Source organism: Pholis gunnellus (assembly GCF_910591455.1).
Source record: "Pholis gunnellus genome assembly, chromosome: 17".
Taxonomy (NCBI): Eukaryota; Metazoa; Chordata; class Actinopteri; order Perciformes; family Pholidae; genus Pholis; species Pholis gunnellus.
Window position 1 is genome coordinate 2,021,795 of NC_136544.1, and position 26,980 is coordinate 2,048,774.

Consider the following 26,980-nt stretch of genomic DNA (forward strand, 5'->3'; position numbering starts at 1 on the left):
AATACATCTGTGTGCAGTGTGACTCTCACATTTCAGTGCCCCTGTTTATTTTGTACAGAACTTACACTACATAATTGAGTTCATCGTTGATTAGTGTCTTATAATGGACAGAGAGAGACGGTATAAAGGTATTCTCACACCAGTGCGTGACAAATAAAAAAACACAAATGCAAAAAACTCACCTTGCACTATTTTGCTTTAAAACTATTCATACCGGCAGGGATGTGAATTTGTGACATTTGAAACACTAGTTCAATAAAAGGTTTGAATAGATTGGTGCAGGCAGAGGACCAGCTAGCATGATCCTATTGATCAGAGCAGTGTCTGGCCGTCTGCTGATTCCTTTTAGTAAAAAGCTCTGAGTGAATTTGAGATGTTATGCAGAGAATATGTCTGGAGCTTTTATTGTGAAAGGTAAGAACTGAAGGAGTGGATCTGGTATGTGCTGCCTTTGCTGAAAAGATTGAAAGGACTGTCAATATTTTCAACAAAGGCAGCACATACCAGATCCACTCCTGGGCCCTATTCCTCGTACGTGGCTAAGTGAGTTAGCCGGATAATTTTCAGGATGAGATTACGTAAGTGAGGCTTTTCGGTTCCTCGAAGCAAGTTTGGAAAAATCACCATAGCAACACATCCATAAGCCTGAACCTGCTCCAGAGCAGGCTTGAGCTAGATCCGCTGGATAAGCTGCCACTCCCCCGGAAACAAGTGTCAGCTCCCTTCCTCAGAGATCCATCGATGAGGAAGCGATATTAGTCAGATTAGCGTTTTATAGGGAGACAGTTCTTCGAGATCGCCAAGATCCGTTATCACATCATGATGACTTCCTGTGCGAGCGCTATCGATTCTGCCAACAAGGAATCATTTATTTAAAGACCTTCTCGAGCCGTACATTGAACACCACACGCCATCTACTGTCTCACAGACTGTATCACAGCCTCGCGCTGTTTTGCGAGTGTTTCATGTTTGTACAGTGTCGGTGATGCGGAGAACATCGGGAAAGCCGCTGCATGCCGTGTTGTTCATAAAGTTTATTTGGCGCTTAAGAAACTTATGGATGTGTTCATTACATCACCATGGCACATGTTGTATTGACTCACCATTCTGAATAATGTTTGTGTGCTTAGTGTGTACTTGCTCCCGTGTCCTCTTGATGGCTGGTTGAACTACATGATGGTTGAAAGCACTCATAATGATATGACAGTATTATTAGTACACCATAGATATCATTATCGTAGAACATGATTAAGGTGGACTCATGATACGAATAGAGAGAATTACACACAATTTATTTTCACCGCTTATTATGAATAATACACACACACTGATCCGCCCATACACAGATTCACACACGCATATTCAAACTCCTATTCTATATGGTAATCTACACATACATGTATATACACATATATATATATATATATATATAGTACATGATACATAAGCGCATACAGTACATATATCCTCATAAGTATCTATTAATTCGTATCAATTAGATCCTCTTTGGGCTTGTTTTTATCTACTTATTCTGAAAGAGTTGATATCATTATTTTCGCTATAAGATCTCATTGGATGATACATTTCATTAAGCCTACTTAAAGAAATATCATCTGATTGATTGGGGTGATGAGGCACTTAAAATTAACCTAAACATTTTCCTAACACTTGCACATTTAACGACGTCTGTGATATTTTGCCATGCTTCTCGTCTAGCCCTCGCAGCGTTAGATTTCGTCATGATTATGGTCTTGAATTCCTCATATGCGTTCATGATCATCTCCTGCTCGTCAGCGGAGTAAAAAGAGGCTCTTTCTTTGAGTTTATTTGCCGTTGTACTGTTAGAAAATCATGGTTTCGGTGATCGACGCTTCCCCCTTTTGAAGTAGGACGGACACGCGCAATGATACTGTTGTCTGACATCTGGTTCAAATTAACGAGACTGTTTGAGCGCGGATCAGCCTTTGAGGAACCGAGATAGCCTGATGTCAATCATCGAGTTAATTTAAGCTGGATAATAGAACATTTGATCGACTTAGTTGAACCACGTACGAGGAATAGGGCCCTGGTCACATCCAGCATTCGTAGCTATACCTACGAAAAAGAATGCACATTCGTTTGTAGATATCCCACAAAATCATTTTCTATGTTATCCACGTATTCGAGGTGGATGGGTCCAACAACTAGCGCTCTTTCAGCCAGGAGACTGCAGTTCGTTCCCCATGTGATACAAGAAGTCAACGCTGATTTGTATGTCACATAACTTGCGTAATATAGTTCCAGCACAAAAATCGTTTCCTGACTAAGTAGTTTTGTTGCTTGAACCTAAATAAGTATTTCATGATCTTTTCCTAAACCTAACCAAATAGTTCTGTGCCTAAACCCAACTGAGTAGTTTTCTGTGAATATGGAAGTTTATTTTGAAAAGACTATATGTATGGAATGAGTAATTAACCTGTGTGGCTGGAAAACGCACAACATTTTTTTCATAAAATATCATACATTTGTCGTCTTGGTTTAAACTACAGAGCCTCTGTGTTGTTGTACATGTACATTTTTAATACGTCTGCTCTGCACAACGTTATTGGTTGATGACTTTATTCGTGATGTGATAGCTTGACCTCCTTCCAAAAAAAAATTGACAGTGCTGAGTAAGTTATATGACAAAAACAAAAGTTCGAACAATATATTGATGTGAGAATTAATCGTATGAAATTATCTAAAAGACATTTGCATGATGAAATCTGGCCCGATAGAGTCTATGTGAAATAATTCATGAGCACCGGAGGTCTGACAAGTGCCACATCTGAAGTGTGGAGCTTTTGGAAAATTTCCACTTGGAAATTATGCATTTTAACTGTTCTGTAGTTTTGGAAAAAATTGGTGATTAAAGTGGGCGGGACAAACAGTTGTCCCGCCCTCAGCTCTGCCTGTATGAAAAACAAGCTGGGTAGCTGCTAGGTGGGACTCCAGTCGCCTGAGGCTGAGCTCATCTAATAGGCAACTGTCTGACATGTCAGCTGAGCCAGCACTGCCATTTTAGGTCGTTATCAAAAGTGATCGCTGGCTGTAGCTGGGGGGGCAGCGCTAGGATGAAGGTCCAAACCCACTCCATTAGGCCTCAGCTCCACCGTGTTTGTATGTGTGTGGGAGACAACCTGCCTCATTCTGTCAACAGAGCTACGCCAACAGTTGGCATGTCACTTTTAGCAGCTTGTTACCACTGAGGTGGTGACATCATTGTGCATGGGGTAACATGTTCAAGCCCAGCGGTTTACAAGCTCTCCTGCAGTATAATTCAGTATAGTTCCCTACTTTACAAGCACACACATCTTTGCTAAAACCTGACTATTTAAAACACTTCCTCATAAACAGTCTCACCATTGCACTACTGTTCTGTGTGAGTGCGATGTGTTTTTAATAGTTAGGTTAACTTCAATTCATCAAGACTTTTCTTGATAGAGTTCACAGGGATGAAATAACGTTTCTTTCTTCTCCCGGCTCTATCTCCTTCCTACCAAGGAGGCTCATTTTAGCAGCTTGTATTCGCGATCTCATTCCGTTGGTCATTACCCAAAGCTTGTGGCCAGACAGCAGGTGATGGTCGGTATTATCTGGAGACCAAGGTGTTGAAGCTCAGTCACATGGTAAGAAGATTCGGCACATTTTTCATGGGCGCAACCCACATACTGTCACGGCCAGGCCTGCTTGTCCGTGTGTGTGTGTGTGTGGTATGGGCAGGGCTTCTACCTGGTCTCCTCCCAGCTTCCTGATTTCAATTCACTTCACCTGCCCAGTCAAACCAGCTGCAACTCATCACTCAACAGTTTATCTATCCTGGTTCTTCATCCACTCGTCGCCAGATCGTTGTTGCAACTCACGTGGTAGCTAGTCGCTCTTGGCCGCTCTATTTTTGAGAGTATTTCAGAGTTTTTTCCCCTAGTATATATCTTTGCATTGACCCTGTCTTCCTGTTCCAGCAGTTTTGTCCATCCTCCTGGTTCCCCAGTCTGCCTGCCCTGCCCTACCTCCTCCTGCCTGGATTCCACCCTCGCCCTCCCTGGATTTCCCTGCTGCGCCCTGGTTGTTTTTCCCCACTTTTGATTTCCTGGTTAATAAACCTCTACACCCATACTCCCTGGTCTGTGCTTTCCTTTGGGTCCACCTCCACACCCCGTGACACATACTCAGCTCTGCTGCTCATCCCACAACTGCATGTTCCTTACAAATGTGGCATCATTTAAAAGGGAAATAAACAGGCTTTCCAACGGCATAAGATTCATTGGCAAGAAGCATTGTTACAACAAAGAAATAATCTACCAAACACAAATGGCCTTACTTTTTGTGCTATGTTTATATAGTTAAGAAAACAAGTTACCTACAGAAGAGAAATAATGAAAGGAATAATCTTAACTGAATTACCCTATAACATACTTCCATATGTTGGACATGCCTCTTTTTAGCTGGGTTTGTTTTGTGAGGGAGAGCCATGCTGAGATGCTGACAGCTGCAAAAAACAGAGGAGAGAGAGAGAGAGAGAGAGAGAGCTCATTAGAACAAAGCTGAAATATGAGTGCTGTTTGAAAGACGGAGGGTAGAGTGGGAAACAACAGTAAAAAACAAAGACTGGGAATAATTAAATAGGTTTTAATTAATTGAGTTTCAAATCTACATACACACATGTACTCACACACCCACTCAACCAACCGACCAGTGACGGAGCGGAGAACAAATCAAAGGATGAGAAAAGGCTGATTAAGCGCTTAGCAACTTGAGGAGGAAGATGAAAAGGAAGGCATAGAGAGAGAGACAGAAAGAGGAAGAGCTTCATATTACAGACACATTGTATCTGCACAAGAATGCATACAGCATAATATTTACACAATAATAGTCTGCAACCTACGGGATCCGGCAGCTCATCCAGCCTGTACTTCCCTTTTTAAGGTGTGTCAAAGTGGAACACAAAATAAAGCGAATCTTGTATTATTGGTACAAATTTGACTGCTGGAGTGACTGTGCAGTCCATGTGCATTCACCCCTTACTATGAACTCGGGTTCCTTTATTTTTTTTCTCTCTACATTGATGAAGTGGAATGCATCATAGACATAAGGTTTCAAAAAGTGCACCGTGTGGTTCAGGTTCAAACTTGTGTGGACACATCTTTGTCCATGGGTTCAACACATTCTCACATCCAACTCGTCAAATCATGATGCTTGGTCAGTGGCCCTATGCTTCAACCTGAGACGCTCTAGGTTCCCCTCTAGCGTCAGTTTGGAGTGTCAGTTTATATTCCTTACATGCATAGTGTTGTGGAAATTTATCATATCATTCTTTGAGATATAACTTGTATCGCTTAAACCAGTGGTCCCCAAACTACGGCCCGCGGGCCGGATACGGCCCGCCTCCATATTTGGTCCGGCCCCCTGAACAATACCAGAGACGCATTATGATTTTTTTTCAGTCTGCACAATTAATCGAATTTTAATCGCGATCACGATTTTGGCTGCCACGATTAAATGAGCATGATCGTGTGCGATATTGGCGTTTAAAATACGTGCTCTGCCGCCCCGATCCGCGCGCACGATGCAACAGTCGCTCACCTGCAGCGAGTAGCGAGTAGCACGCACGTAGCACCCCCCCCACCCCCATAATCGTGCGGCCCTAGGTCAAACGATATGTTCAGTGATGTGGCCCTCACAGGAAAAAGTTTGGGGACCCCTGGCTTAAACCTTTATATATGTAGATGAGGCCAACCAGACTCATTTAAAACCTAATAATAAATGATCTCATATTAAAGGTATTTCACCACCTAACCCTCTTCCCACGAAAAGGCAGGGAACCTGGCCTTGGTGGGTGCAGCGGCAGACAGAGGGCGACATCTGCGAAGGGGGGTGAAGGGAGAGGAGACGAGATAATGTGCATATATACTCTGTTTTGTCTATTCCTTGTTGTTAGACCTCCGAACCATCCGTGGGGAAAGAGCTCTATCCATTCAGCTGAATTATTATTAGTGTCTGTTAAATAAATATGTTTTTATATTTTAAGAGGTTTTCCATCTCGATTATTTCTCACCGGGAGGTTAAAAAGATTATTTTCCTCCACACATAGTATCTCCTCAAAGTAAACTTCCAAGGTAGGTTTACTTATGCAACAAAACCACTTGGTTAGGTTTAGAAAAAGATCGTGGTTTGGGTTAAAATAATTTTTTATGCGACTGGCTTTAGCTAAGCATATAAGTTATGCAATACATCTATGGACAAATAAATCAATGTTGACTTGATTTCACATGGGAGAGAAACAATGGTCTCCTGGGTGAAGGTCCTGTGCTTGTTTGACCCTCAATCCACCCGACCTCCTATCTATGCAGACCTTCTCACTATTTAAACTCAGTCAGTGGTTTAATGTGACTACACCACCGTTACGGTTTGGTTACATTTAGGCACAAAAAAAACTTGGTTAAGCTCTACACTGCAAACATTTGGCTCCACATGCGAGTAAAACAGACATTGTGTGAATGTATTTGACTCTGTTCTACAGTAACAAATGAGTCATCCCTCCTGTCTATTTCTCATTAGCAAAGATTAGTACACAAATTCATCAGCGCAGACTGAAACATTCCCCTGTTAAAATGACAAATATCTGCGGCGGCAGGTCATATGAGCTGTCAAAATGATGATGCTCATCACATCTCATGACAGGCGAAAATAAAATATGGCTTTTGTCAAGTTTGAGTCTCTGCAGATGGGCGTCTGTACTCAGTCGAAGAGAGTTTATGAAATAAAAGAAGCATCATTCTGTAGCACCACTGTACATCCAGAAGTGGAGTGTTTTTGTAGTGTTTCCCTGACTATGCCTTGCCTGCCCCCCAAACGGGAACCCCCGTTAAAATATAAAATGTATCTAAAATAGGTGCAGTCGTCTTATTACAGCTCAGTGTGTGTTTTGCTGTCATTTACTGTCATGCTAGTTTCTCTCCACTTCTCTGTGTTTCACTGTGTGTTTCACACACCATGTGTGAAAGTGAAAGCAGAGAGACGACATTCAAACTTTTTGCTCTCACTACCAATATTAGCTGGTCTGATTCAATGATGTTAGGCTGAAAAAATGTAACAGTGATGTTCTACAGGGAAATGCAGTGACTTAAACCTAGTAAGAGTAGAAGAGCTACAAGTAAGTGAAAGTATGCAAGCCAGGGAAATTAATAATACCTTAATCCCCCTCCATTAGCTGAATTCAGATTGTTTGGCCTAGAAACATCAAACTCATTCACATTTGGAAATGGTAATGCACCCACAACGTCGAGCCGCGAGGCCCCGATTCCATATCAATCCATCAAACATACTGACCAGGGGGATTAGGAAACTCGCATATCTGGACTACCACACACGATGGGATAACAACCCTGACATGCTGTCCTAAGTAGTCCCAGCACTAGCTGAAAAAGCAATTAGAGAGATGCCGGTATCAGACTTTATTACCTTCCAGATAAAAACTGTATCTTTTGTGTCTGTCGATTTACAAATGTTATTTTTATTTTTCATTTTTGCAAAATGTTTGCTAAATTTGCTAAAAATAAAGTCACCTCAAACTTTCAGCCAGGATGTTCTGCAGGAAGGGAAAAATAAAGCGATTTTTTTTAACATTAAAGCATGAACATGTTCTAGTAGGTCGTCTTTAAATCCAGCCACTGAGAGTTTGTTTGCAGTGCTGAGCTACCTAGCTAACTTTCAACCCCACATGTTCATTCTTTCACTTTGACTCTTCATCCGTCTGTCTGTATCTGTGGTTATCTGTTGGTCTCAGGGGGCAAAAAGGGGGGAGGAAGAAGTGGTAGAGTAAACAGCATATCCCTTGGCAACCCATTATTTGACAAGCCCAATCCTCCTAGCTCGTGGCCTGCTTTTATTTACGTTCATATTAATTAGGTGGATAATTGTTCACAGGGAGGAAAAGCACCAGGAGACCTCCTTTAGTTTCAAACACACTAGCTTGTACAACGTGCCTTCCAAACATGTCTAAAAAGTGTATATTCACTTCTATATTCACAAGTGTATATTCGCTTGCAGGCAGGGTGAAAAGCCTGCCTTGAAAGCATCTTCATCACCAGGCGGCAACCTCCAGTTCTGCCGAGTGAAGCCAATGCGGATGTCTCTTCAAACTTGCATTGTCTTGCATGTATTACCTCAGAAAACATTGTAAACATGAGTTTATGGTCTCAATCGCTAGTTTTGTATCTTCTTCAATACAGCATGATGTTTATTTAGTAAATTATGGTCCATCCATACATCCATCCATTTTCCTGCGCTTATCCGGGATCGGGTCGCGGTGGCAGCAGGCCAAGCAGGCTGACCCAGACTTCCCTCTCGCCCGCAACATTTTCCAGCTCATACTGGGGGATCCCGAGGCGTTCCCAGGCCAGCTGGGAGATATAATCCCTCCAGCGTGTTCTGGGTCTTCCCCGGGGTCTCCTCCCAGTTGGACGTGCCCGGAAAACCTCCAATGGGAGGCGTCCAGGAGTAGGGATGGGTATCGTTTGGGTTTTTTCCGATACCGGTGCTAAAACGATACTTTTAAAACGATACCGGTGCCTAAACGGTGCCTGAACCGATACTTTTTTTATTGCCAAGTCAAATTTTTTTTCTTCAAATTTAACAATATATTTAACTGTTTAAAGTATACTATACATATTAGTGCTGGGCAACGATTACAATTTTTAATCGCGATTAATCGCATGGATTTTTTGCGATTAATCTCATTGTTATGGCAAAGTTCAATAATTAATTCAAAGGTAGTGTATTGTGCACTTTTATTATAAAAGTACTGCTATATGAACAAAAGTGCAATAACATTTGGTTTGCAAACACTTTAAACAAATAAGGTTCTTTTTAACAGCAGTATTCCCTTTACACAGTAGCAGTTATACCTCTTCACTATCTGTGCTCAGTGTGTGACTTCATGTGAAACGTTCCACTGCTGTGCAACAGGAATACAATGTTTCAGCACCAAAATGCGTGTTGTGTTTTCATGAGTCAGAGCATGTGAATGCAGCTCTACTGTTCATCAACATAATGCTGTAACTCAGAGGTGATGATGGTTACCCAGCGATCAAAGAATAAAGACACACTTACGCACAATGTAGGTGTATTTTCCCTTTAACTCACGAGATACAGGTAGCATGTTTTATACTTAATGTCAATTTAATTCATAATTTGTTGGCATCTTATTCTGAAAACCGGATGTTCCTCTGAAGAAACCGGATGTTGTCGCACGTTAAATCTTTCCGCTAACTTTCAAAGTCCTTCGCTCGCTCCCGATCTGTGCCGTTTGAATGCGTTTACCGTGAATTTCAGCGTATAGGTCACTAACATGTAAGTGTCTGCTGAGTTGACCACGGAGACCTGAGTGTCTGCTGACTTTACCACAGCGATGTCCAGTAGTCTCCATTCCTCCACCGCTGCCAGCGAGCAACGGACTTTCAAAATCAAAACAGCCACACTTTTGACCGTTTACCTTTCGGCATTTTCTCTGTTAAAAGGTTGATGGCTAGCTAGCTGCTGTAGCTATACAAACGGTAGCTATCGTTACCTGCTGCCAGGACGGAGTCATCAGAGTAGTGTTAAAAAAAGTATTTCAATCGGCTCAGGCACCGAAAAGAAGCACCGAAATCTGCGTTGCGTTTCGGTCCGGTAGGTACCGGTCGTATAGGTACCGGTGCCATATTGGCACCGGGTTTCGGTACCCAACCCTATCCAGGAGGCATCCTAATTAGGTGCCCGAACCACCTCAGCTGACTCCTTTCGATGTGAAGGAGTAGCGGCTCGACTCCAAGTTCCCTCCTGATGTCCGAGCTCCTTACCCTATCTCTAAGGCTGAGCCCGGCCACCCTACGGAGGAAACTCATTTCGGCCGCTTGTACGCGACCTTGTCCTTTCGGTCACGACCCAGAGTTCGTGACCATAGGTGAGGGTAGGAACGTAGACTGACCAGTAAATTGAGAGCTTTGCCTTCCGGCTCAGCTCTCTCTTCACCAAGACGGTACGGTGCAGCGCCTGCTTTACTGCTGCAGCCGCACCGATCCGCCTGTCGATCTCCCGCTCCATCTTACCCTCACTCGTGAACAAGACCCCGAGATACTTAAAGTCCTTCACTTGAGGTAGGCACTCCGTCCCCACCTGGAGGGAGCAATCCACCGGTTTCCAGCAGAGCACCATGGCCTCGGATTTGGAGGTGCTAACTCTCTTATTATGGTCCATTTAGAGTCAAATAGGTCATAAAGCAGGGGATGCTTTAGGGTGGGCATACTGAATGACAGGTCGTTGCCGCTACAAGTGACGTAACTGCGTCTACGTCACTCCTCCGCCATCCAAATATGGTAACCTCGTTTATTGGCTAACAAACAACATGGTGGGACGTAACGTATGGACGTAATCCAAGATGGTGAAGGCAAAATTCGACTATCCAAACTCGACTTCAAAACGTCAGTCCAGAAGCCAATGGGTGATGTCAAGATGACTATACATCCACTTCCTTATATACAGTCTATGCTCTTGATCACCTCTTAAATTACTCTCCAAAACCTTGGTTACAATTAATACTCATATAGTTACACACTTTTATTGACAATCTCTCCTCCACACAGTGTTGGCGGTTGTTCTCAAAAAAGTGACGAAAACCGCCATAGCAAGGGATAGAGAGAGAGAGACAGAGAGGCTGAGACAGAGAAATCCGTTCTCTGTTATTGAAGTGACAAGTGTACATTTAAAGTGAAGAGTTGAGCAGGTACTGTATATGTAAAAGTATGTAATTGTCCTGTGGATGTAGTAATCCGAGCCCCATTGACTCATCAGCAGTTCCCATAAACTGAACTGCTGATGGGAATAAACTGTTTTTGTTTAGTGAGCCTCCTGCCAGAGGGAAGGGAACAGTTTATGTCCAGGGTGAGAGGGGTCGGCTTCAATCTTTCTTGCCCGTCTCATGGTCCTGGAAGCGAACAAGTTGTGGAAGGACGACAAATTGCAGCCAATCACCCTCTCAGCAGAGCGAATGATGCGCTGCAGTCTGCCCTTGTCCTTGGCAGTGGCTGCAACGTACCAGACCGTGATGGAGGAACAGAGGATGGACTCAATGATGAATGTGTAGAAGTGCACCATCATTGTCTTTGGCAGGTTGAACTTCTTCAGCTGCCTCAGGAAATACATCCTCTGCTGAGCCTTCTTGGTGATGGAGCTGATATTAAGCTCTCACTTGAGGTCCTGGGTTATGATGGAGCCCAGGAAGTGGAAGGATGTCACAGCGGCAACAGGGAGTCACACAGGGTGATAGGAGCAGGTGGGGCTGGGTTCTTAACATGGCCCTGCACTTCATCCTTCAGCATCTGGACTCTTCAGGAACTTGTGCCAGGATTCTGTTAGTGGACTTCAGCTTATGGTGGTGTCACCGTGTGTCATGTCTATAGCTGAAGTTCGTCCAGTTTGTTGCACAATGAATGCACATTAGAAAGAAATATCCCTGGTATCTGCTGAAGTCGTTTCCCTGATGTTTATGAGCTCATCCCCCGTGGGTATCACAGCAAAAAACTGCATTAGTAGTAAAAACAACACAAAACAATGCACACTAACACACAGAGGCAGCCATCTGCGGCGTCATCTTGATTTTTGAAATATGTTATATATATATTAGTGCTAATATCTCAACTAGAAAATGGTACAGACTTAGAATGACATAGAAATTTAAAAAAAAAACGTTCTTATGTGAATAATCAATCATTAGATTTCTAGCAGGATCGTCCTTTAAGTAGTTGGCAAAAAGAGAAGAATCCCTGTAGAAATGTTTCCACATTTTGAAATACTTTTGTTTATGACGAGAAAGAGACAGAGAGGCAACACAGGCAGAGCTAGCAAGAGGACAGACTCGTAGCAGGGGGAAGCATGCCGGCTGCTGGAGCTGATGTAGCTGCTGTTTCATTAACTGCCAGTCGACAGCACATACATCAAGTTCCCACAATGCTTAGGGAGCGCAACCGAAACCTGCAGTGATCCTTCCGAAAGAAGAGCTGCCAGTGATGGATTGTGTGACACGGACTGAGAGGACACTCTTTCTCAAACTCAAACACACACTGCGTTTCTCCCAAACTGGATCTCATTGGATCTGATCACCTCTAAAGGAAAATCAACAATACCTGGCAATTGAAATATTACTCTGATTGAAAAAAATGTCATTTAGTTTTATAAAACAGATATTTTACTACTTCTCTTTACTGTGCATATTTTATGGTATTGAACATCTGTATATGGTCATAAAACCTACAGTACAATTTCAGCATTATGACCATATGAATGAAAAGTCACCAGTTACAGTCTAGTATACTGTTGTAATTAATTTGATTGAACTTTCCATCCATCCATTATCTAACTGCTCATTCTTTACATGGGCACGGGGGATTGGGGGTGCCACACAGACGGACAACCATTCAGGCTCACATTCAAGCTTACTCTATACTCGCTTGGTCGTGCATGTCTGAACGTTTGTAACTTGCCGCAGGCGATCATGTGACTGTCACAAATAGTTCACTGATTAAAGCTCTATTTAGAGATTATACTAAGAAGGTTAATCTGTTTTTAAATGCTTTAGAAACAGGAGGTTTCAGAAATCTGCATTTCAGTAAATATTTTGCAGCTAAATCTAAATGTTTTCAGATATTCCACCTTTGTTTCCTTATAATAATAATTGGCTTGTTTCTTGACAGGGTTTGTAGAAAGACACTAAAATAGTACATGAATATGAGATATGACTTTTACCAGTTAAACCTACAGTCTATGGGCATATCTCTGGGTTACACTCGTAGTCTTTTTGATGCTTCACATTTCATTTTGTTTGTACGTCCTCTGGCGTTACGTAGAATAATGTAGCGCACAGCTCAGAGAGTATAAATGCATCTGTTCATCCTACGGCGCCAAACAAAGCTTCACACAAGCTTCACACAATGACGTTACATAATTAGGATACAAAAAGGTAAGTGTATTCTGTTACAGTTACAAAAAAAAGATAGATCAATTCTAATTATGGACACGTATCAAAAATATGTTTCACTAGCAGGTCTACAATTTTAAAATGTATTTAAAGTAAAGAACAATATGCTACTATGCACACATTACAACACTTCAGGACACAAGTCTCACACAATGGCCTCTAATGTCCAGCTGTGGGAGTACATATGAAGTGTAATAAAGTAAAGTGGTTTTAAAATGCATTATTATATTGCAGCCAGAGACACAGGAGGACGTTGGGGCGTAGTTTCACTTAACTAAAACAAAATAGCATATATTCTACAAGTCTGCCTCCACGTTGTCTCTGCTGCCGGTAGTCTTCTTCAATTATTGATAATAAGTTATGGATAAGGTGATCCCCTCTCGGTTTGTCAGAGATTCTCCCTTTGTCAAGCTGGGTGTCCGTTTTACCACAAATCACTACCAAATTAAAATGATAATAATACTATACTTGTTTTCAACACTTAAGTTTATCATGGTTTGTCCCACTCATCATTACCTAACCTACAAACATAAACAATGCACCAAATGTCTGAATTCAACTCTGATTCGGGCTGCACTGCCTGCAATGTGCGTCTTGGAACCTCTTCCTTTTTAAATCAGCGCCCACGTTAACAGGTTAGATCTTAGGGGCAACTGTGGCTCAGTGGTAGAGCAGGGTCATCCTTAAATCAAAGGATCGGTGGTTCGATCCCTGTCTCCATTTGTCCATTTCAATGTGTCCTTGGCCAAGACACTTAACCCCAAATTGCTCCTGTGTGCTGTGCTAGTTAGAGCTACCACGTTGCATGGTAGCTCCTGTCATCAGTGTATGAATGGGCGTGAATGATGACACGCAGTGTTAAAGAGCTTTGAGTGGTCGGAAGAATAGAAAAGAGATATACAAGTACAGTCCATTTACCATTAAATTCTGGACATTACGAAAGGCAAACTCTATGTAGAAAGAAGGGCTGGCAGCAGTAACACTGAAGTCTGTGTGGACACCACACGCATGAGAGACGCAGCCGTTGAGCAAGGCAGCCGTCACGCACTGTTCATGCAGGCAGTGTGGTTCGGGCGCTACGGCTGTCATGACGAAGAGAAAGTAAGCCGGTGCGCAGCAGAGTCCTGCAGTGTGTTTGGCTAACAGCTAATGGAATAAAACACACAGCAGGACTGGCAGTTTCTGTTCAAAGGGAACATTAAATAGCCAACATGAAGCATTGCACAGTGAACTCCAGTTTAGCTGCACGGAGCTGGTGCAGAGAGCTGCATAGATTACAATGAGAGGATATCTGTTGTGTGAGATCAAACATTACAGCAGTGGTTGTAGTAGACAACCCTGTCTCCTAAAAATTACATTCCCCCAAAACTAAAATGCATTCTCAATTAGGTTTGACGAGAAACCTATTTTCTCCTTTTTCTCCGAGTAGACACACCAGGCAGAGATCTGCACTCCACTGAGTGTGCTTTTCTAGTTTAATAGATTGTTTGAACTCACTGGATTAATATTCCAGCATGAGAATCTCAAACTTGTTTTAAATATTTTTACTGAATCCTGGTGGTGGTGTTGTGTGGAGGAGCAGTTTAAATTTCATGGATAAGATCATCCCACATCCTGCCTATGAAGCAGGGTGTGTGGACAGCAAGAGCAGTCTGCATAGTAATTGGTTGGGTAGGCAGTTTTAATGTTTTAATGCATAAATATATCAAGCATTGAAATTACAATTTAATGGTCTGTGGAATTAGAGGAGGACGCTCTTGTTCTCTCCACTCACTCCCTTCCCTTCTCTTTCCTCTCTATCCCCTGCTTTCCTTCAACTTCCTTTTCCAATTCTCTATCTTTTTTTAACATGTTTTTGTTTTTTCATAACCCACTAAACTCACACCGTCTGTTCATTTCAGTAGGTAATTTGATGTTGTACAGCATTTCAAAGATATATTGGGCCATGACTGAGTTAAAAAAGGATCACACTATCAGGTAAGACTACATCTTATCAGTTGCCAGCCAAACAGGGTATTGAGGCCAGAAAGCTGTGCATCTGCTCTTTTGAAAGTCATGTCACAAGTTCAGAGTGACTCTGTCAGGCGATTGGTCAGTTTGTCAGCCCACAACCTCATTCCAGACTGAAATGCCATTTTGGCCTGAATATAAGACGACCCTTATTACAAGATGAGGTCGACGTCGTCTTGTATTTGTATCTGCGATCGGCCATGTGATTATATAATAACAGCCCTCTGAACCTACTAGTAGGTATAGCAGGCCCCTTTTACCTGAGGGTTTGCTTGTACCTGAATTACCATCCCATAAGTCTCTTATGAAATGGAAACGTTGTTCACTACTCCTGGAACGCATGCTAGATATGATGAGCCACGAAAATGCACTTCCTGCAGAAAATGCATGTGAATGCTGAAAGCTAAAATGAATTGCAAAGCATTGCTGAAAATGCAGAAATATGAAATGACTTGCCTGAAAAATGTTAAAGCCTTAATGCAGTGCACTGTACTGCAGACAAACCTGAACGTTGAAATGAGTTAGAAGCCTGATATCATGGCAACGTTCAAAGAAATACAATTAATAATATTCATTTATATTTTTGTGAGTTTTGCAACCAAAATGTTTTCGTGAAAAGTTTTTTTCTGGAGCCATCACCCTGTTTTACTGGTAACAGGGTTTGCTCACACCTGGAACAACCATTACTATCCCATAAGTAGCAACCGCATTTGTAGCAGAAGCAGTAGTATTAGTAGTGAGAGCAGTAGTGGTAGTAGTAGTAGCAATAGTAGTAGTAGATTCAGCAGCAACTGTAGTATTTTGAAATCCAAGCAGCTATGTTAAATAAAAAATAAATAATGCACTTTTTCCATGTCTGTGACACGTTTTACATCAAAATTGTGGTAATTGTGCTGCTATGATGTCAATATACTGTCAAAAGATCATTTTCACTGTCTATTCTTGCTGTGAAGCACGTGGAACAAATAGGCGAGACCTGGATCTCTTGAAAAAGTGCAGCTGATACACAGCAGAGGCCTGAGCCAAGCTGCATATACAGACAGCGTGACCCGGGCGTGAACTTTGGTTCACTTGAAACTTAAAGCTTGTCATTGCATTATGGTCACTCTTAACCTTTAGATCCCAAGCGGAGACCAATTGGGCTCTAGAGGGGGGGCGACAGAGTGTACAAATGTAGTACAAATCACTTTTGAGAACGAATGAAATGATATTTTAAAATATTTCAAAAACGTACATGACTAAGAGATTCTGATCAAATGGACCATGTAACCTATTTTAATCACTCAAAAACATATATATATACACAAAGTACTTCAAGGTACTATGAGTACTACCACAATTTCACCTATTTCTCACCAGGAGAAGGCGAGCAATGTTCTCCGTTATCGATCCCAGCCGCGATCTACGGCACTTTCACACACACACACTTCATATCCAGCAGCACAAGCAGAACAAACTGCATCGAACTATTGCCTCCAAATTATTGTACTTTAAACCATTATAACGTTACTACTGATCTGCCACAGATATCAACTCAGCTCATCATCATAAACATTGAAACGCTCCGTACCTTTTAGATGTTTCCTGGATGAAAATCGAAAAAAAAAAAAATGTATCCGTGCCGCCATTTCGCAGCCGCCTCTCTGCTCGTTCTGTGTCCTTAAACCCCAACCCTCCCTGAAGACATCAAGATCCCTCTGCAGACGTGGAAGAAATACATGAGTGGCACAGAACAGGTGGATGCTATCAGAAGGATCTAGAACACCTTCATCCTCAAAGCTGTGAAGAATCTCATACTGCACGTTTGAAACAGTCATCCAAACATCTCGTCACAGACGCTCTATTCTGGTAAAAATAAACTATCAAATTACCCTCAAGTATGTACTTTATCTTTCACAAAGTATGACTTTGTGGAAGGCAACATCTGACCTGATTAATTCTACTGAATATTATAATTTCTTTTACTTCCAATCACGTGAATATGGTGTACAAAAAGTGTTGAATCATAATTCTCGCGGTGCCTACATTTCCTGAAGGCAACGTGGTTGAGGAAGGTCCCCAGCCTCCTTTGTTATGCTGTCACTTATGATTACACGCCGTTGATGCCGCGCCCCCCACGCCAGATCAGAGACAAAAGTCGATCTGAAAGTGAAAAAAAGATTTGAAACTGTAAAAATAAAATCCTCAAATATCAAAACATATATGAAAGTGAAAAATGAAAATAAATATTTTATTCAAACAATATCAGAAATGAATCAAAATTATGTTCAACCCCAAAAAAACTTTTCTTTCACTTTTTGAATAGACCAGGATTTGGCTCCATAGAACCGGTTTGATCTTCTCATCTCAATGTATTAAGGTAAGCTCGTGAACCCAAGTGTAGACACTGAGACAGGAGGTAGAGGGCTAGTTCGAAGGTGGCTGGTAGTGTGAGCTGGGCTGAAGGGGGGTTCCGGCGAGAGTTGGACCAGAGACAAAGGCAACCAAGGCTGGGGAGCTGACGCTTGGCAGATGCTTAAAAACGTCTACCATCTGGTAATGCTGTGGAGTCAGAAGCAGGTTTCTATGGCGGGTTATTTATGATGAGTGGCAGCCTGTAGCCTGACTCCCACACACCATCTCCACCCCTGCAATTAAACACAGACCCTCACACAAACATAAAAGAAAGAGAGAGACTGCAGGCTAGGTGGAAGAGGAGGCCATGACACATTCTTAGAAAGAAAGTGAAGTATATTGAAAATGTTGAACCATTCTTTTAAAGACTTAAAAGATGTGTCTTAAAAAAAGAATGCAGTAGGCTACATTCCCCTTGTTATTGTAAAGAAGATTAGGCAGCATTTTTATATCAATCAAAATAGCAGGTAATTTATCTTGGGCGATAAAACAAAAGACACTCTGTGGAGGCTGGAAGGTGCTGCATTATCTTACAAGAAGCGGACAACATTAAACCATTATTATACAAGTGCTCGTTAAATCATGATACAAAATCCTGATAAGAAGTTAGCCTTTGAGTCGAGGAAAATAACTCCCAGTCAGCACAGATGGCCTGCCTTCTCTCTCTCTCTCTGTCTTTCTCTCTCTTTCATTATTTCTCAGCACTCGCCCATTCTGCTTTTATGAGACTGAACGATCAATAAAGGATTGTGCAGAGAGGCACAGCGCCTCACATCCCCATTTGGGAAGATAATTTGCGTCAGAAAATGGCAGCCGATGCACAATAGTATATTGATGTATTAAAGAAAAGAAACGGATGGCATGCATTAGAGAGAAGGGAGACAGAAACAAAGTCTGAGAAAAGGAGTCATAAAAAGTGAGAGTGAGAGAGATCTTGAAGAAGGCAGGATGGAAGATGGAAAAATAACAATAAAATGTGAAGCATGCGAGTTAAAAAAAATCGGAATCACAAACAGTTCATTGCCAAGTATAATTCTGATGCTTCTCCGTTTGTGAATATTGTTCATAACAGTATATACAGGTAACGGGAAGTGCTATTAACACTGACCATAACAGACTGCAATTATGATGCACATCTGTGAACAAAGAACAAATCTGTGAATACTCCGGTGCTGGTGATTTTTTAAATTCACCTTTTTAAGAATTTGGTCCAGTCATTTGTAAACAGAAGGGATATAAGTTAATAGGAATTCATTATTTGTGTATGAACGGTTAATGAGCTCTGAACAGACGTGAATGAGTAATATTATACCCTATTATTTTTTTCCACTAGCCTGATTGACACAATTCAGGTTGTATATCATATAAGCTTGGACCTTTAAGAGCTTTCACTATTAGGTTCATCCCTGCACAGTTGTAAAGAAATATTTAAATGCTCGTGCCCTTCACGGGCCTCTCTTATGTCCGCATTTGTGACATATAACAGTTGTGCACCATATTTCTGCTCTGTTCAACCTGCCGGATTGGCTTAAACCTTCCATGGCACGTTAATCCCAGCTGTGAAAAGCTGCCTTGGTGCTGTCCAAGCCGGGCTAGCTCTTACCCTGCAGGCCTCTTGCCAGTTCTGTGTTGGCTTGCCTACAGTGTAGCTACTGCGACGAGCAACGGCCTTTGTGTTGAAGGTGAAGGGGACGGCAGCTGAGCAGACCGTCAGGATACCTTACCTACGGAGGAGCTGGACATCTCCACCTGTGACTTCCAAGACACCCCGCATGAGGACGACAGTGACGGGTACGAGTATGTTGGCTCAGCTCCCTCCATAGTGTGTTCTCTTCCAGGCTCTTTCCCCTCTCTGTCCCTACCGAGGCTCCACCAGACTCTGACAAACACCACAGTGCTTGAGGAAGTTTTCTACATCTGTCCACATCCCAGGCCAAGGTTACTTCATAAAGCCTTTTTTAAGTTTTGAAAATACTGCACTGTCCACTTAAAGGGTTTTCATGATATGTCTGGAGTATCTCTTGAACCAGACTAAGGGGAATGTAGAGCTTGTAGTGGAATGGGTTTTCTGACATTTGTATTTTATGATATACTTTGTCAAATATAACAAAATCCTGTTCCACTTTTTTGTCTCCTTCTGCTGGCTGAGTCATGATTTTCTCCACATTAGGATCTTTGTGATGTTCTCCCCAAATTCTTTCAAGTGAAATAGGGATATTCAGAACCCTCTTCTTAGAGTAGAATATCTGATGTTAGGAGAAATCCTTGAGAGAGCATCAGTGACAACATTTAGCTTTCCTTTCATGTATTCCACAATAAAGTCAAACCGTTGCAACCTTAGTGCCCATCTGATCAGACGACTTGCGGCCTTTGTTGAAGAAAGAACTCATTTCAAGGCAGAATGATCCGTGATGACAGTAAAGAGCTTTGGTTCGAGATCATGTTGCAATTTTTCTAGAGCCCAAATGATGGCTCGACATTCCTTTTCAGTTACAGAGTAATTCCTTTCAGCTCTGTTTAGTGTTAGACTTGCATAAGCAAGAACTTCTTCGACTTAATTTCCCGTTCTCTGGGTTAACACAGCTCCAAGACACATATCACTTGCATCCGTATTGACTATGAATGGTAAGTCAGGATTTGGGTGACCCAAGATAGGTGGAGAGATCAACTTGTACTTCAATTGGTCAAAGGCATCCTGACATGCATGACTCCAGGTGAAAGGTCTTCCCTTCTTTTTTAGTTAATTCAGGGGATGAGCAATTTTTGAAAAGTCTGGTATAAATTCGTAATACCATCCAGCAAGCCCCAAGAACCTCCGAACTTCCTTGAGATGTGTCGGTACTGGATAGGATCGAATTGCCTCAGCTTTGTCGGGATCAGCACTGACTCCTTTACCGGAGACAATAAGTCAAAGAAATCAGATTTCTTGCATGCAGAATCTAGACTTCTCGAGGTTGATTGTCAGATTAGCTTTGCAGAGTTGATTATATCATCTAGATAGACTGCAGGGGTCGGCAACCGTTACTATCAAAAGAGCCGTTTTTCCCTATTTTCCACCAAATCAAATTTGTCTGGACTTTAAACGACTTTGGCCCCAAGCTGAATCTATTTGAGGACGCTGATTGGCTAAATGGTATGTCAGTCATTTATATCTTTAATCAGCAATTGGCTAAACTGCTTCATAGACCCGCCTCTTTTGGGCCAAATTCGTTTGGCCCCAAGCTGCGCATTCTGAGACGTGTCGTGCACACAGGCGGAGAGGACGAGCAGGAAAAGCATATATTTTGCGCAGATATCATATTTTACACACAATACTGGGTACATTCCATAGTTCAAAAACACAAATATTGACAATTTGTATAATTTATTATTATTATGATTATTTTTTTCTTCTTTTCTGTGGCTCAAGGTGGGGCCAGGCCCCATGGCCCTCTATTGGCCAGCCGCCACTGCCTGTTATAAAAATATCAAACTCTTATGAAGAGGAGAAAAAAACTTGCTCTGTTTGCTGCAGCAGTTGAGAAATCGCTCTTTTTCACTCATCTCCAGCGTGATATTTTTCAGCAAATGCTGTGTGTTTGTTCTGGAAGTGAAATTCAACATTACATTTTTTGTTGTTTGCAAATTTCTCGCCACATATCAAGCATACAGATAAGCCAGCACCATTGGCAGTGAAAGCAAATTAATATGTCCACGCAGAATTAAACTCTCTATTTTCCTCGATGCCTTTTCTTTTTTTGGATTTATCCATTGATAGTTTACCGAGGGCAGGGGTCTGCAAATCATGATTAGCCACCTGCAGGGAAAGGCGCCTGACAGCGACGTAATAGGATGTGACACACATTTTAGTTGTATCACCTCAAACTCCAAGATAAGAGGTGTTCCCTTTGAAAGAGTGTCCACTGGGCAAAAGATAAAATAACAATAATCGTTATTTATTTCCATGTTATTTTTTGTCATAGCATGAGGCCATGTCCACACTACTACGTTTCCATTTGAAAAGTCATATGTTTTGCTACGTTTACACTGAGACGGAGTTTTCGAGCACCGAAAACGGAGGAGTTTGAAAACTCCAGGGTTACCTCTTCGTGTGGACGGTCGTAAACGCATAAATTTAGAAACGATGACATAGACACTCACGTTCGGTACTTGATTGGTTCTTAACAGTCACAACGTGTCCTTCCCTGATTCGTCACGCCCCTATCAAGTGACCTTTTCCCGGAAGATCACAAACAACAACAGCCTTGATGAGCCAGGTTTCTGTGAAGATGTGGGACCAACAGTCACCGACCTCCCATTACTGGGTTAGCCTGATACCAAACATTAGCCAGGAGCAGATTGAGTGGTGGCCCCTTAGGTCTTAAATTAAGACAAAAATGTAGCAAAAGTCATGGGAGCTACTGGCCGCAGCATGTATATTCGCCACCGTTGCCATGGAGAAAAAAGTCTGGCTCAGTCTGGCCCTCTCCTCTGCAATCCGCGGTTGAGGAATGTGATGGTGAGATGGCACTGATGAAATATTGAGCAGAATTTTATCTATATTGAGTTGGATTATCTCTTTTACAATTGAAAGGAATGGAATAGTTTTGTCTCACTATTAAAAGCACAAACAACACTGCTGGTTTGAATAGATATGATTAAGTGGATCTAGCCTGCGCTGTATCAGAGGTGGTGGAGTTAGCATTTGTGTGCACTAAAAAAAGTGTTATTTCGACTAACTTAAAAGAATTACTCTAATTTGTTTTATTTTCAATTATATTTTCAATTTGATTCAAAGCTACATTTTTTGACTTGAATATTGTTTTGGCCAAAGACAAAAATTCACACATCCACACATCCAAGTATAGTTTTTACTTTCAAATTAACTAATTAAATTAATCTAATTTGTTACAAGCAATTATATACATTTTTCCCAAGTTAAATTTCTGATTCAGTACAAACATTCCATCATATCACACATATCTTATATAAAATCATACTTAAATCAATATATTTTCTTTAGTTACAAGCCAAAACTTAACTTAATGCAGGTCAATATAATATATTTAGCTTTTTTACAACTTAAGCAGTAAAGAGTGCCAGTATGTGTTTAACACATAAACAATTGAGGAAAAGTACACAAGTATAACATTGTGTAAATACTGGCCTTTTTTGTGTTTCTTAACTTTGTGCAACCCTTCCGTAACCTTGATTAACACATATCTTAACATGTAAAACATGTATGTACATATCTGCTTCAGAACTAGACATGTATAATGTAACAGCTGTTAAAATATGGACGTTTCTCCATCCGGCCACTAAACATATATGTTCATGGAAAACACAAGACCCTCTCAAAACATCAAAATGTCCATTTCTTACCTTGTTTCACAGACTTTTCTAGTACAACAGACATTCTTCATCTCTGAAGCGAGGTAATGGCAGACATAACAATTCGAAAGAGAGTGATCTGAAGTGACAGCATGTGGTCACATGACATGAAAACTTCTGATTTGAAGTGAAAATACAATTTTAGTAAAAGTATTGCATTTCATTTAGTCCCTGGGGATTGTCATTTGCTTTCAGAAAAACTGAAAAAAAAGTTGAGAGAAATTTGCTCTTTTCATTTTATTTTGACTAATACTAGCATACATGGAATAGCATGTTGCATTGTTCATAGTGCCATATTAATTTTCAAATTTGAATATTGGTTGTTGTCTACTGTACAGCGGGCAGGACTTTGAAATCATCATCTTTTCCATTTTCATTTTCACTAACAAGTACCACGCCAATAACAGTATGGTTCATTGCATAATGGAATGATTTCTAGATTAGGAGGCGGAAGGGGTAGAGGGATGAAGGAGAGGTACGCGGTGGAAGGCCACAGTGACCAAGAATCTTAATGATGTGGTCTGGTATTCCTTGACTCGAGGCGGCTGAGGCGGCGCAGGTGCGGAATGAATGACCTGAGTAAAACTCGGGGGGTATTCCGGATCTGGCTAATATATAGCGGAAGTGGTGGTGGAACCAGGACCGCGTAGCCCCGTTGCCTGTTTTGGTGATGAAAAGGGGATCTTGCGGAGAACTTTGTCTGGCTGATCTTGAGATTAAGTAATCGCGGATGGGTTCATACGGACTTAGGTATGTGTCTAGTCGAAAGAGGTAGGTAGGCTGAGGCGGACCGTATTGGTGGGTCTTGCTGCATTTGAGGTGATAGATGACGGTGTCAGGAGGATGAATTGAGATGTCGGACTTGGTGGCATGTCGTGACGGATTGTGGTCAGAGTTCGAGGCGGTGAACTTGGAGCAGTGAAGGAAGCCGAAGAAAGCCAGCAAGAACATGGACTTGAATACTTTGTCCATGAAGGGAGAGAGGTTGCCTGAGCGGAGAGTATGGATGCAGCGGGTGAGAAGGTCCGAGGTGAGGGAAAGATGTTTAGGCATAGGCCGTGGTTCGGGTTTACGGAGACCTTTGAGTAACATCGCTATATCCGAATGGGTAGAGGCTGGGCACGGCTTTCCTGAGGACAGTTTTGTGAAAAAGTAAATTCCGCTTATGTATACCCGTATAGTGGAGGACTTTATCTTAAGGAGGGAATGGGCAAATGTAATGAAGTTTGTGAGGGTAAGGATGTCGAGTGATGGGAAGGGAAGGTTAAAAGAGACGTGGAAAGCTTTGACGCGTTTCCATCCGGTGAAGTACGATGAGAGTGTTTGAGGTGCGACGCTGTTGAGGATGGCATCTTGAGAGGCGGAGATTAGGTGTTCCAGTTGCGGGGTCAGTTGAAGATGGTGGCTGAAAACGGTGTACCGGAGTCGGCAGAGGGTCTGAGGTTGGCACTAATCGTCTGAATTTCTGGAATGAGAAACGGGAAAGTGAATCAGTAATGGAGTTGTAGTGACCTGGGATGTGGGAGGTTCGGATGATGAACTGGTGATGGGCTGAAACCAAGGTTAGTCTCCGCATGAACATCATTATTTCTAGGCAACGTGACCGTCTTTTATTGATGATGTCTACGACGGCGCTGTTGTCCGAGTAGACGCCAATGGTCTTTTTTGACCATTCATGCCCCCAAAGAATGGCTGCTACGACTATTAGATACATTTCAGAGATTGCGGAGGAAGGAGTAAGGGATGAGAATTCAGGTGGCTGAGAACCACTTGTCGCCATAGAGGCCACCAAAACCAATGGAGGGTGCTGCGTCTGTGTACAGCTGGATGTCTTCCGGCATTGTGATGTATTCTTCGTAGAAGAATGATATGCCGTTCCAAGAGCAGAGAAATTGGTGCCATAGCTTTAGCTCTGTCTTGCATGCTTTGTCGAGTGTGACGTGGTCGTGGAGCTTTGTGACGGAGGAGGCGACAGAAAGGAGGTGTGACAAGAAGGATCGGCCGTGGGGGATGATACGGATGGCGTAGTTGAGGTGACCTAAAAGCGAGAGGAGTTGGTGTTTGGTGCATTTGGGGGCCAGGAGGAAATTAGAGATGAGTAATGAAATCCAGTTGATTTTCTCGGTAGGTAGGGATGCTTGGAGTGAGACGGAGTCGAGGGTGATGCCGAGGAATTCCAGGAATGTACTGGGACCTGCGGTTTTCTCTGCGGAGAGGGGAACACCGAGTTCCTGGAACGCGGCGGTTAGAGTGTGGAGGCCGAGTGCTGGGGGAGAGGAAGGTGGCGTGACGGTGAGGAAGTCGTCTAGGAGGTGGATGACGTATGGGAGTTTATGGACGTTTATCAGGATCCAGCAGAGTGCTTCGGAAAGGCAATCGAAAATGTTTGGGCTGCTCTTGCACCCAAAGGTCAGGTGCACCGAGAAGTAATAAGCACCCTTCCAGAGGACGCCGAAAAGGGGCCAGTAGTCGGGGTGGATGGGAAGTACTTTAAAGGCACGGGTGATGTCTGCTTTAGACAACCAGGCTCCTGGACCTGCGAGGCGAATGAGGGATGCGGCGTGGTCTATAGTGGTGTACTGCATGGAGTAGTCCGGGCTGCGAATTAAGCTGTTGATGCTTGGAACTGTGGAGCCGTGGGGGGAAGAGAGGTCTATAATGAGTCTCTTTTTGCCTGAATATTTTCTAGTAGCGATGCTGATTGGACTGATTCTAAATATAGGGAAAGGTGGGCTAGTGAGTGGGCCTATCATATATGCGTCTTTGACTTCCTGAGCCAGGAGCTTGTCGACTGTGTCAGGTTCGGAGATGGCCGATTGCACATTTTTACAAGTGAAGGAAGATTCTGGCTTCACATGCACGCCTGGCTGGAAGCCGTGTGTGAGACCCTGGATGAGGAAGCTTGTGGTCTGGGTGAGTTTTAAGGGCGGAAGCTAGGGTGTGGATGTTAATTGGTGTGTTGAGGTACTTATGTAGCAGTTGTGTACTCTCTCTATTTGCGTTGTGTTTTATTCAGCCACACGTTGTGTTTCTTGTTCTCCAATCAGCCGTTTATTCGTCAGACCTGGTAACAAACAGATGTATATATGTGTCTCACAGCCGACCTCGTGCTCACAAACTCCGGGAACACGGAGACATCTCTCTTCAGAGTGGATATACAAATAAATAAAAAGACATTTCAATTCCAAATACCTGGTAACAAACAGATGTATATGTGTCTCACAGCCGACCTCGTGCTCACAAACTCCGGGAACTGCCAAGTAAAGAAACAAATGCTTAAGCTAGCTGTTAGCATGTTACTAACAGTAACATGTAACTAAATAAAATGCTGAATAAACTTATCAGTATAAAAGCATTTGCTCTAAAAATTATAAATTAAAACAGTTCTACGAACAAAAAGGGACTTATACAGATATCACAACGGAGCTTGTCACAGATCAACCTACCACGGAGACATCTCTCTTCAGAGTGGATAAGCAAAGCGGGGCGCACCACTAAAGTCTGCCGGCGGCCAGCAGAGGGCGCTAATGTGACACAACACACTTGTCTCCGTGGAAACTAATGATAAGTCAAATTATATTTACAGAAATAGAGGAAATAATACGAAATGATATGGATTAGTAATAACTTAAATAATACAGTAACTGGCAAAATGGCCAGTGATGGCAAGTGGAATCATTAACTCTGTTACATTCCCCCCTACTGATCTCCACTTGCTCATCCAAACAAAAAACAAATAAATACAGTTAAACAAAAGAAACTCAACAAAAACACTTGACAAATGCCATGAGAACACCACCAAACAGGAACATACCAGGCAAGATTGACTATTCAAAAACAAAAATCGAAAGATAATGTACAGTACTGTTCAGAATATGGATACCAAGTAGTCCAGTCAATGACTATTCCTGAAGAATTAGAATGAGAAATAGTAGCAAATCCTTTCAACACCCATAGGAAAACATGCCCATCTACATGTTAAGTCACCAGATATCACATAATAAATACAGTAAAATCAGTACAATCACAACCTATTCAGAGTTACACACTACCAGTTGTCTCACAGGTTCTAGTACCATAAAAAAAACAATAAAACAAAAATAACCCCACAGTTCAAAAGAGGCATAGAAAATGCCACCTCGACCAAGTACATTAAACCACAGACCCGAAAACATT